The sequence below is a fragment of the Mustela nivalis genome (genome assembly GCF_964662115.1).
Source record: "Mustela nivalis genome assembly, chromosome: 15".
Lineage (NCBI taxonomy): Eukaryota > Metazoa > Chordata > Mammalia > Carnivora > Mustelidae > Mustela > Mustela nivalis.
Genome location: NC_139034.1, coordinates 65065013 through 65077439, shown reverse-complemented (window position 1 = coordinate 65077439; position 12427 = coordinate 65065013). Strand labels below are relative to the sequence as shown.

Below are 12427 nucleotides of genomic sequence, written 5' to 3'. Positions count from 1 at the left end.
ACATAATATTATCAGTCCCACTTCAGAAACCATAATGACATTGTTTCCTATCATTGTATTACTAGCAAAAAAAAAAAAAAAAATCCTCTTTTAGGCAAATATTCTTTGGTAAAGCATGCCAGAAGAAAATTACACTGTGCTTCCATCTCTAATTTCATATATGTGAGCATTGTGACCTATAGAAAATATGTAATGATATTGGAATTAGCCTATCTCTCTGGAAAGTTCGAGCAAAAAGTACAGACTTAGCTTAATCATAGAAACGGCTTTAAAGATTCATGGGAATGGCATCCACTAGCTTTGAATATAACTATCAGTTGATAGAGACTTTAGTGGATTTTATTTTTCAAAATCATACTAAAAGAATTTCAACAGAATTACTCATTTCCAAAGCGATCTTTTACATCCAGTTTATCTGCTCTCCGATTCCAAGTCATACTCCTTAGTTCTTACCTTTATAATAGAGAGGAGGGCTGTGCACAGAGTAGTTTGAAGTTAGGAGTTTAGAATTAAGCAGACTTAGATTGAATCCTAGTTTCAATGGAATGCTTAGATTTTTGTAAAAATTGAATTCTCTTCTCTATACATGAGGATATTAATACCTACCTCATAGGGCTGCTGGCACTATCAAAGGAAATGATTGATGTAAAGCACTCAGCAGTACTTGGTGCATGGTAAAATTTTTTAAAAATAGCTTTATTTTTTTCCCCCTGCTTTAAGATGTATGTATTCTAGGTCCAATTTTTTCCATAAGGAGATAGCATCTCCCTTAAAGCTTTTCCTATATGTCTGGTAAAAATGTCATTTTCAAGGAGTTCTCTCAATACTGGATTTTAAGTTTTCTCTCTGAATGACCTCTCTGAATTGTAGTTTTCTCTTTGTATAACCAGGATATCAACAACACCCTCATATGGTTATTGTGGAAATTAGAGGGAATAAAGAATGCAAAATGTATTATAATATTTGCCAAATATAAAGTACACAGAGACATTTTTATTTTATATTATTAAGACAGCAACAACCAATAGTCTCTTCTTTTTTCTATCTGTGCTCCTTCCTCCCCCGCCCTCCCTCTACATATACAGCCCACTAATGAGGGAACAGAAGGCAGGCTGAGGATAAAGCAGAATTTGACTCGCCACAACCCACCCCCCATGGGATATATATGACATTCCTCATGCACTCCTGGCTTCCCTAAAGCTAAGGAAAGGAAAAACAAAGAGTTAAACTTTGTTTAAGATCACAATCCTGCAAGACCAGAATCTCCCACAGTTTACATATGTTTTAGCAATCCACAAGAACAAAGCATTTCTGTCAATAACCTTAGCTTCCAGAAGGGAATGTAGATACATTTAAATGTCCTTATAACCAATAGCCCACTGACAGATAATTGAAGACAGCAGAGTGTAATATTCCTCCAGGAAGTTCCCAACTATTGTAATGTTAATGCCTTACTAGAGTGGTAAACCTTAACTTGACAATGGCAAGGCCTTGGGTATCTAGTAGGTCCTCTTTAGCATGTGAAAGTTCTTTCAAAACTCCTCCTTTCAAAAACCCTCCACCAACCCCTTAGTACATAATCAACCACCCCTGACAACCCTGTTGCAGCCACTCTTCATGGCTATGGGTACTGTCCCCTTGCTTTAATAAACTACCATTTTGCAACACAGACGTCTCAAAAATTCTTTCTTGGCTGCCGGCTCTGGACTCCACCCCACTGAACCTCACTTATATTCCAAAACCACATCATTACCAGTCCAGCTTTCCTGACAAAGGGTCACAAATACTGCTGTGTATTTTATTTCAGGTTTGAAGGTGAGTAGGAACAAACGTGTATTTTTTTTTCAGTTCCTAAAAATTGGTTCTCTTAAGCAAAAAAATACCTTTTGCTACTAATATATAAATTTTCCACCATATCTGAATTTGGCCAACTCATTTTGTCTGATGGGGATAAAGATGATGAACTTTTGGATATAGGTGAGGTCTGGAAGAATTCTTGAGATGTCTCTGGTGCAAAAAGGTGATTTTATTAAAGCGTGGGGGCAGGACCCATGGGCCGTAAGAATGGCTGCCCCGGAGGTTGTGAAGAATGGTCCATTATATATTTGCAAGTTGGGAGGGGGTCAGGGATAACAGGTAAGTCTCTAAGGAATTTTAGAAGCAAGGTTTCCAGGAGCTAGCTGTTGTTGGGAAAAGGTCATTTAATACCGTCTAATAAAACCTTAGTTATGAGACCCTTCAGATGTATATCAGTGGGCCATATGCTTGGGGATGACTGCCAGCACGTATCTTGGAAGGTTTAGAAATAAAGGAAGTTTCCAAGGAATTTTTATATGTTAAAGTAGACTTACAGAATTCTGGTTGGGGTGGGAGGCAGTAAGTCTAGGATTGCCTTTTGCCATTGGCAAAGTATTAAGGTGGAGGCAGTTGAGTTCCTAGAGGAATGTCACTGCCTTTCCAAGGGCTTGTCAGTGGGCTCTAGATAATAAGGAAATTTAATGACTTTTCTTCTGCCTGTTTCTCATATCAAAGAGGACATAAAACTTGATCATCCTAATTCCTTTGGTAAATCATTTATACCTCAAACATTCACTTAAATCACAACATACGTTTTTTGCAAGTCAAATGTGATTGACTTTAACTCTCATGTTTAATGACATATATTGAGTTCAGGGCCTACACTAGATTTCTAATAATTTCTGCGGTGGTTGGGATACATTTACTGTCTTGTCTTGATTAATACATCTATAAGTTTGTACTACCCTGAATTAATTTAGGGTGTGAATCATCTCATGATCCTGCGCATGAAGTTGACCCAGTCATGAAACTACATAGCTTCCCCTGATTATCTACATATCTGCCAACTTTCCATTTGCCAAACTTGATCCTATTTCCAGCTACCCTGAAGCATGAAAGACAGGAAGACGAGGTGGGGAAAAGATAAGAGTAGAGCTGTGATACTGCTAAATCACTTAGCAAATAACTTTACAAAGTGAATGTTCCAGCAACTTACCATTTTAATGTTGTTGTTGTTTTTCTTTGTCTCCCTGAAACTGGATTCTCATCCTGGAGTGCAGGGGAATTTAGTTCTCTGCTACTCCGCTCCCAATTGCAGCTTCAGGCCCATTTCGGTGTGAATTAAATTAAGGGACTTAGTTAACAAAATCCACATTTTTTTTTTTTTTTTCAGAGATCCTGCTTGCATAGAAGGCTGCTTTGCTTTTAAATAGAGTAGTGTCATTATTCTTGTAATTTTCCCTTATTTTGAATCCCACTGTTAGGTACCCTATATTTTAATAATAATGTATGGAATTTGTTATAGTGGTATATATTATCACAAGGACCTTTATTTTGGATGAAAGGGTTTCTTTTAAATTAGAACACATTAATAAATTGGCCTCTCAAAGAGTGAACACAGAGTAATTCCCTCACTGATCCCTTCCTTTAATTCGTTTCTAAGGGTTTGAAAGATAGTTCAGAATGATGAGTCGTGATTAAACTGAGTCTGAGCAAACTGATGAAGAAAATATAAAGAATTTCAGTCTTGGCAACAGGCATTAAAATAAGATACAGACCTTTTATGTTGAATTAAGTTAAAGCCAAAAGTCTTTTTATAAGTCTGCAGGATGGCTAGGTATTGAATGAAGTCAGGAAGTCAAAGTACATCATATTATAGTTATAAGCTAAAACAAACAAACAGAATTTTTATTCTTTTCTGAATAGGAAATATATACTCTAGTGTATGTTACCAGTTATCATATTTTGTCATGGGAATTTGAGATGTATATTTGGATATAGAAAAGACTTAATTGCTCTAAGTATGAGGATCTCCCACTCAGTAAGCTTTTATATTTCTCTTTATATATTTTATATATTCTATAAGGTCTTGCTAGTACCTTCAGAGACAAGTCAATGTGTATGAGTGTATGAGAAAAGAGAAACGTCAATAAAGACTCCATAAATTTTTGTCCTCCACCACTGAGATTTTGGAATTCCAATTAACTGACATGGAAAAACTGTAGAGGGATTCATTTCAGGAGGAATTTTGGTTTCATTTGAAATTTGGTTTTGGCAGCATTCATTTAACATTTATGAGACATTTAGGTGGCGATAACTAATAGCTGACTATAAGTAGCTATATTTTGATTTCACAAGATGTATAAATTCAAATTTGGGGTGTTTATCAATTATTTTAAAAGACAAGAAACTAAGATCATCAAGTGAGCGAGTTTTAACTAGAGAAGAGGAAGAACTGCATCTGATAAGGAAGAACTAGTTAATGAGTGTAAAATTTATTGCTGTGGGCAACTAAAAAATCTGGTCAAATTATTTAAGAAATCTGCTCGAAAGTTCTAAAAAGGAAACAATGTAGTGAAATATTGCCAGACAAACATATCAGGGATAGTAAGAACCTAGAAAGGTTAAGACTGAAGACAATCTTCTTTTAGGGCTATCTACTAATTCAGAAAGACATACTAAAAAGCAAAAAAATGAGCAGCATTTTGGACAACCTTTCAGGATTAGAGAAACAAGGTCCAACTTCTGCCATGGAGAAACAGCTACTAATTCCCTATATTTTCAGTTAAGACCCCAAAACTGTATCTTATCTTCAGGCAATTAGGGTAAATGAGCAGTAAATCTCCCCTCATAGAGTCTGAAGCCCAATTTTCAGGATTACTCATCTCAAAGGGCAATGAGATGCCAGATTGCTGGCACCCCTTTTTTATTTCCGGAAGCCAGAGTAAATCTCTTCGGAAGAAAATAACCTTATCTCAGACCTCACATACCATTGAAGGAATACAACTCCTGTCACTCAGTACAAAATAACTACATACTTGAACAAGTTAAAAGACAATGAAAAACAAAAGAAAAAATATATAATAAAAGTAAGCCAAAGTAATACTGAATAAGCGATCCAACAAAGATTTTGAAATTACTTTGGTTGGTATATACACTGAGATGTAAAAATATGTTTGAATTTTTGAAAGGGAAATTAAAATTCTATAAAGAAACCAAATGGTAATTTTAGAACTGAAAAATAAAATAGCCAAAATTAAGAAATCAACAGAAAAGTTTTACAGATGATTGACAAGCCTCATCTAATTATGTACTTCAACAAATGAAGACTAAAGGAAACAAAACAAATTTTTTAAGTAGCAAGTAAAGGAAATGACCCAGAGTTACTTCTTTCTTTTAAAACCATAACATACAGACTTGTGTCTGTTTTATCAACCACTATGAAATCCAAAAAAGCAGTGGTAATATCTTTAAAATACTGAAAGACAATACCTCAACCTAGAGTTTTCTCACCAGCAAGAATATTTTTTAAGATAGAAAGAGAAATCAATATATTTTCAGAAAGCCAAACCTGAGAAAATTTATTACTAACATTTTTTTAATAGGATATAATTAGGTGGTTTTCAGGCCAAAAGAAAATTAACCTAAAGGAACCTAGGAGATGCAGGAAAACAAAAACCAATGGAATGGTAAATATGAAGGTAAGTATAAACACATAGTGGTTGCATAAAACAATTCTGGCAGTATTATATTTAACATATATCTAATATATATTTAACTAGATCCATATGCCTATATATGCAAATATATATTATATTATAAAACTGGCATATAACTAAGGAGGCAGGAGTGTTCCAAGATTCTTGCACTGCACAGGAAGAGGTAAAATATCAGTTGCTTATTGTAAACTTCTAATCATTTAAGAATGCTAAAAGATTGCATTAAAAGACTTTAGGCTTACAAAAGGGAATTTTTTTTTTTTAATAATAAAGATTAATTAAAAGGGAAGTAGAAAAGAAGAGAGAAAGGAACTTGCTAGGCAGGGAAAATAGAAAACAAATGTTTTAAGGGTAAAATCAATCCCTGATATATTAGTACTTACATTCAATATAACTGAACTGAATGGTGCAATTACTGGACCAAACATGTCAAGTTGGATAAAAAGCCCATTATATTCTCCTTATAAATGGGAGGTTTAAGAAGGATCTAGAAGGTAAATAATATTAAAGATAGAGCACACCAAAGAGGAATTGCCTGTGGCCAAGTTCTAGTTAAAATCTTGACTTTTGCAACTATATCTTATTGTCACTCAGCATGGAAATCAAAGTGCTTGAAAGGCTTCCAGTTAATCTTGCTCATCACTAGAAAGAGTTACAACGCTGTACAAGGGGACATGAGCTTTCCTTGGATTTGAAGACCATTGACTAACAGTCCATGTTATTTGCTCTCATCTCCTTCCTCAGCGTGGGTGAGCATTGCACTTCAGCTTTGATGCCATCCGTTTTCACAGGATTTTATGGCCTCGAAATTTAAAATTAATCACATTGCAACAATGCTGCCTGAAGTTTTAAAATTTTCATATAACATTATCTTTAGTCTCGGTTTTTTTGTTTTTTGTTTTTTTTGTAGAAAGAGTTTAATGGGAAGAGAGGGAGGAAAGGACAAAGACGAAGTAAGGGATGGAGCATTCAGTGAGAAAAGCACAAGGAGAAGGAAGCAGAACAAGTAGGAATGAAGTACAAGGAAATTGCGTAAAATTATGCAGTTGTGAAGAATATTTGTTTTTAAATAAAAGTGGGTTGTATATGGGTTTACTGTTTAATGAGGGAATTATTTCTTGACATTATAGGTAAATATATGTCCTTCTGGTTTTTTAAATACCTAATTTCGAGAAAAATTAGGAGACCAAGAATAATTATAATTTTTCTAGTATAATAAAGTCATTTGTAATTCAGAATAATTCAATAACTCAAGTGGGGAGCAAGATCAGGAAATGCTGACATGTAATAGCAAAGGGCTAAGTTGACATTTCTATGACCCAGGACAGGAGAATCTGGATGAGAAAGTGCCCTTCATTTACTACAACTGTAGCGAGGTGTGTTTGGGACTAGAGCTGCACTTTCTTGAAAATAAAATAAATATTACTAAGCTATCATATGTGATATACTTCATACAGATCCTTTAAGTGGTGACCCTTGATGCTTTGCAAAATTTAGTACCCAAATAAAGTCCTTAAATTGACAAATCAGACTGATGTAGCTATGAATACCGTTAATCTGACAAGGAGATACAAATGCTACATGAATAAATACTGTCCAATCATGTCTGCTGGCATTTTCCACCATAAGAATATTCATAATAGGCTATAGTTCTCTGTAAATATTATCAAACTTAATATTCTATGTTTAATTTTAAAGGTATTCATAATGAATATGAAAATTGACTCAAGCATTTAAGAAAAAACTTATGAGTTAAGGAATTACACTTTTGTGTGCGTGTGAATCCTGAAGATTCCTTTCTGTCAGGATTTTGAAAACATTCAATGCAGTATCAAAAACTCCTGTAGGAAAAGAAAACAAGGGAGAAGGGTGAAATCTACTAAAACAAGCCTATCTATATCGCCTAGGTTTTGAAGTGACAATAACAAAAGAGAGGTAAATATTTATTATCTAACATGGCTCTATTGGATTTAAGACGCCTAGTGAGCATGAAAGTATTCTGAGAAAAGTATAAGAATGTAAGAACCCAGAGTATGAAATGAAACATAAACATCAATTGCATATATTTTCAGTCAACCAAACAAGCCAATTGTTCATCTTTATAGCAAAATAAAAAGGCACAAACACACTTTATTGAGCTCTTATTCTTATTTTCAATAAGGACAGTGATAGAAAATTAGAACAATAAATCACTGATGTTAGAGAGTGCAATATGTGTGTTTTGCGCCAAATAGGAGGAACCACTGTGGGGATGATATATTCTCACTTGTCTGCAATAACTATCTGAGTCAGGGTAATGTGACTAACTCCGCCTCCCTTTCCTTCGTGGTGCTCTGGTCATCCACAGGAGTCCATTTTGGACATTACTGATTTTTTTCAAGGTGATAATTTATTCTAGTCTGAAGTGATCTTAAAGAACCAGGTTCTTGGGGGACTTTTTTTTTTCTTGTACAACAGAAGATTTGTCATTCTTCTAGAACAATGGAGAGAATTTGGAGATCTGCACCAAGTATTCCAGATATGAAAGGTTAATATATTCCCCTTTCCTAGGGAACAGTTGTAGAGAATGGTAAAGTTAACCATCTATTATTTTTTACCTGATTCCATGTTTTTAAATCATTCAACAAGCATTAATTGTGCATCCATAATACAGCAGGCATTGTACAAGATACAAAAATAAAAATAAAAATACAATAAAATACAATCCTAGCCTCCAAGAAATTCAGTCAGTGAACTTCCAACAAATGTTTCACTCAAGTCATCATTAAAATTTTCATCACCTGTTGTTGGATACTATCTAATATTTCTTGAGCAGTGCATATGTGTTAAATATTCAGGTAAATATATCACATTGTTATCTCAACTAAAACCTCTGCAGCAATACTGTAGCATATCTGGGAGTTAAAAGTATTGAACTTGGAGTAATTAGGCAATTTTCTCACATGGATGAATCAAAGGCTTAGCCCAGGGCTAAGTAGTTGCATTGTCTGAACTGTTAAATATATATGGTAGACCCACTGTATACCTAAGTGGTCTAATAGCTGTTTGGGAAACAATTAGAGTAATATACTATGCATAAAATAGGAGGACCTAGAAAGGCAATATAAAGATATAAGATGTTTACCCTTGATGAAAATATAGCACATAGGAATTCCCCCAATGAATAAGTTGGGGTCACACATTCAAAACATATGAATCTATTCAACCAAAAATCAGGCCTCATTATTTCTTATGGTAAATTTCCAATATGAGAACATGTATTAACCTGATTACCTAGGAAAAATTTTATAGGTCATGGGGTATGAAGAATGTGTGCTATATCATGAAATTTATTGGCTAAGTTGAGTCTTACAAATTTCATTTTACCTCAGTGGTGATTAACAAATATTAGATTACTTGTTTGATTTTATAGGATTGCAGTGGTGTTTATCATTCCATCCAAAATAATCTCATGCATTTATTGCTTTTTTAGAAAGAATTATTATTATAGATGAACACATTTTGGTTAATAGCACTGATATTGCAGATAAAGGTATTTTATTACAGGAACCAGACACGTAAGAACAAGCCAAATAAATTCTGAGTAGCCGTCAGTGTAATCAAACTAATGGCAATTCTCATCTTCTTTGATCTATTTTAGTACCAACTCCTTTAACATTGATGGACAATAACACAGAGTAATGATGACAGGACAGTTAATAAGTTGCCGACTCTTATTTTACTGCATTTTTTCTATTAACGTCCTTTGATCTTAGATGGGAAGACTATTTTAAAACTGTCATTTCTACTGCAGATTAACCTATGTATTTAATGCAAATTCAATGAACATCTCAACGTGATTTTTTCTGTATTAGAAGAAATTGATTTTGAATTTTATCTAGAGAAAATATGCAATAGGTAATAAAATATGATTTGTAGAAGAAAAGCAGTGAAGAGGAACTAGGTTGCTTTGCCATATGTATAAATATACCATAAATGCTAATAATTTTAAAAATGCCCTACTGTGGAGCCATAGATAAAAAAAGAAGTAAAATAGAATAAATTTTCCAAAATTAGATAGGAATATATGGAGATTAAGAATACTTCCAATTAGTTGCACTACTATTTATTATCTACTATGTTTCCATAATTTTCAGGATTACGAAGTGAGGAGCAAAACAAGTCAATGACCTATATAGTAATATTAGAAATTCAAATTAGTAGGGAGGTTGATTATTATTAATGAAAAAGTTGTAGGAAAAATAAACTTAGATCATCATGAAACATACATATATACAATCTCAATTCAGTTGTTGTATTATGTAATCTACAAGACATAGTCTTAAAAATCACATCATTCCTACCATAGGTTGTTGGTCAGTGAAGACAGAAGGTCTCACTCAGATTTAAGGGTAGAAAATATGAGATCTACCTCTTAATGGGAGGAGTTGAGTCATATGGGAAGAAGAATATCTGGAAAATACATTTCTTCCACAAGAGTAACTTATAAATGATGAAAATATGCAAAAATGTGCATGCAGTAATTCCATACTTAATGTTCTAGAATATTTATTGCATTAATGATTGTCATTTAAAAATAAGAAATAAGGGCACCTGAGTGGCCCTAGTGGTTAGGTGTCCAATTCGTGACTTCGGTTCAGGTCATGATCTCAGGGTCTTGAGATAGAGCCCTGCCTCTGGCTCCATGGTTGGTGGAGAATTTGCTTGAGATTCTATACCTCCTTCTCCCTCTGCCCCTCTCCCTGTTCACTATCTCACTGTCTCTCTCTCTCTAAAATAAATATTTTAAAAAGTGGAAAATAACATTTTTTATTTGTTATTAGGAGATGGACAAATCAATTAGAGTATATCCATATCATAGAATCTCATGCTATTAAAATACAGTATAAATTACTATTTAGAACAATAAAGAATACATGATCCGTTGGTGGAAGAAATGTAGATTACAAAACAGAATTACGATAAGTAGTCTCTCTGCACAAATATTTCTGTAAGTGAACACCCCAACAGGTTAATACAAACTGTTGTATTTTTTTAACTTTGTATTTACATTTTGAGGGAAAAAGCATTACTATAAAAAGGCAATGATCAAAATAATGATTTACATTTTATTCAGTAATAATTTAGGGAATGCAGAGGGGAAAGTTAATACTGATAATGATAGTGCAGATTCTAAAGAATGTTTGGTGTTTTCTCTCTTAATGAAAAATAATAAAATGAATTGCAAAATATTTGTTAAATGTACAGTTCTGAGATTCACAACTAAACCTACCTAGTTTTATTTAGCATTCCATTGTTGTATTGGGCTCTAAAATTTGATTCCAGTTCAGAAATCGAAATTTTCTGCTTGTTTGCAAACACTGAGAAGTTTCATGTAAAGACATGCAATGTCTTCTCTCTGGCCCAGACTGAATAGGAATATGTTAAGAGAAACGTTATTTCTAAAGCTGTGTTTTTGCATATGAATGTATGGCATTTCAGTTCTTGCTAAGTAGCATGTTCAATGACAATCTTGTTTTTTCTCAGAAAATTGAAAGATAAATGTGTTATATCTCACACGATGAGTGAAAAGACCACTGGGCAAAATGACCCATATTCTATCCTGGTTCTCTTAACTGTATATTGTCGAGCATATTATAACATCACTTGGACCAGTCACCTCGTCTAAGAAACAAATATTTCACAAAATGTGTAGTCTTTTTGGTTCTAAAACAATTCAATTTTCCCCTTTCTCCTTTATAATGGATTTATTAATTAGTCCATGCCATGTGATGTTGCTTTAAGCTATTTATTTATTGTTTTTGATATACTTTCTAGTATTACTATCACACATTCACATTGAACCTTGTCAATGAAAAAATGATTTACTAATGAAAATGAAAAAATGAGTGAAATACTGAAGCTTAAATTTTGAAACACATGCAGTGTTATTATCTAAGAAAATTATAAGAGTTTATAGAAATTTAGTCCTATATGCATTTGATATGTGGTAAAATCTGCAAATGGAGGTAAATGTTCCCTCAGTCAGGTGCACAGTTAGATTTTCCTGCTCTGGAACAATGCCCTAGCATAAAGAGATTTAGAGTTTAGAGGGTGGAAGAAAATACAAAGGCAGTTGGAATTTGGTTAGAGGCTTCCACACCCCTATCCCATCCATTATCCTGTGAAGTTGTTAACAAAAATTGAACAAAAATAGTCATGCGACAGAGGGAGAGACTTAAAGACTCCTCAGGATATTACCTCTCCACTCCAGTCGCTCTGGTTGGAATCCTCAAATTTCTTAAATCCTAGAATGTCAAGTGATACATTCACATGGATACATTTAATAACGAGGGGCTGTATAATTAGGGTTGAATGTATTCCATGGCCATAAACAGTTCAGGCTGTTATAACAAAGTGCTATAGACTGTATCCTATAAAAAACAGATACATATTTCTCACAGTTCTGCAGTCTGAGGAGTCCAAAATCAGGGTGCCAGCACAGTCAGGTTCTGGTAAGAAACCTTTTCTGGGTTGCAGATTGTCTGGCTTCTGCTTATATCTGGTTATACCTTTACATGGTAGAAAGCAGGCAAGAGAACACTCTGGAGTTCTTCTGTAGGGCATGAATCCTGTTCAGGAGGGCTTTAGTGCAACAGCCTAATTACCTTCTAAAAGCTCCACCTCCTAGTACCATCACTTTGGGGGTTAGGATTTCCATATGCACATTTTGGATAGACACAAGCATTCAGTCCATTAAATGCATAAAAGAAGTAATGGAACTGTGACCCTTCATCATTTTTTTTTCTTTATTATACACGGAAACAGAGGATCTCAGATGTAAAAACATATCAAAGTGCAGTTCATTTATAGAAAACACCCAAGACCAGGAACTAGATGTGTGACAATCTTAGAAGTTTCCCCATGGATAC

At 34.0% G+C, this 12427-nt stretch overlaps 1 protein-coding gene across 9 annotated transcripts in view; it reads left to right on the top strand.

Annotated features, from left to right (window-relative positions):
• The window catches only part of LOC309849073 (uncharacterized protein), a 414440-nt gene that overhangs the window by 242411 nt on the left and 159602 nt on the right, over positions 1-12427 (top strand). The window contains exon 4 of one of the 9 annotated variants that reach the window (XR_014303469.1): positions 6427-6606. The exons of the other annotated variants lie outside the window; for them this stretch is intronic. The gene's annotated coding sequence lies outside the window, so the exon portion shown is untranslated. Of the gene's footprint in view, positions 1-6426; positions 6607-12427 lie in introns of those variants that run through there. 9 annotated transcript variants of the gene reach the window in all.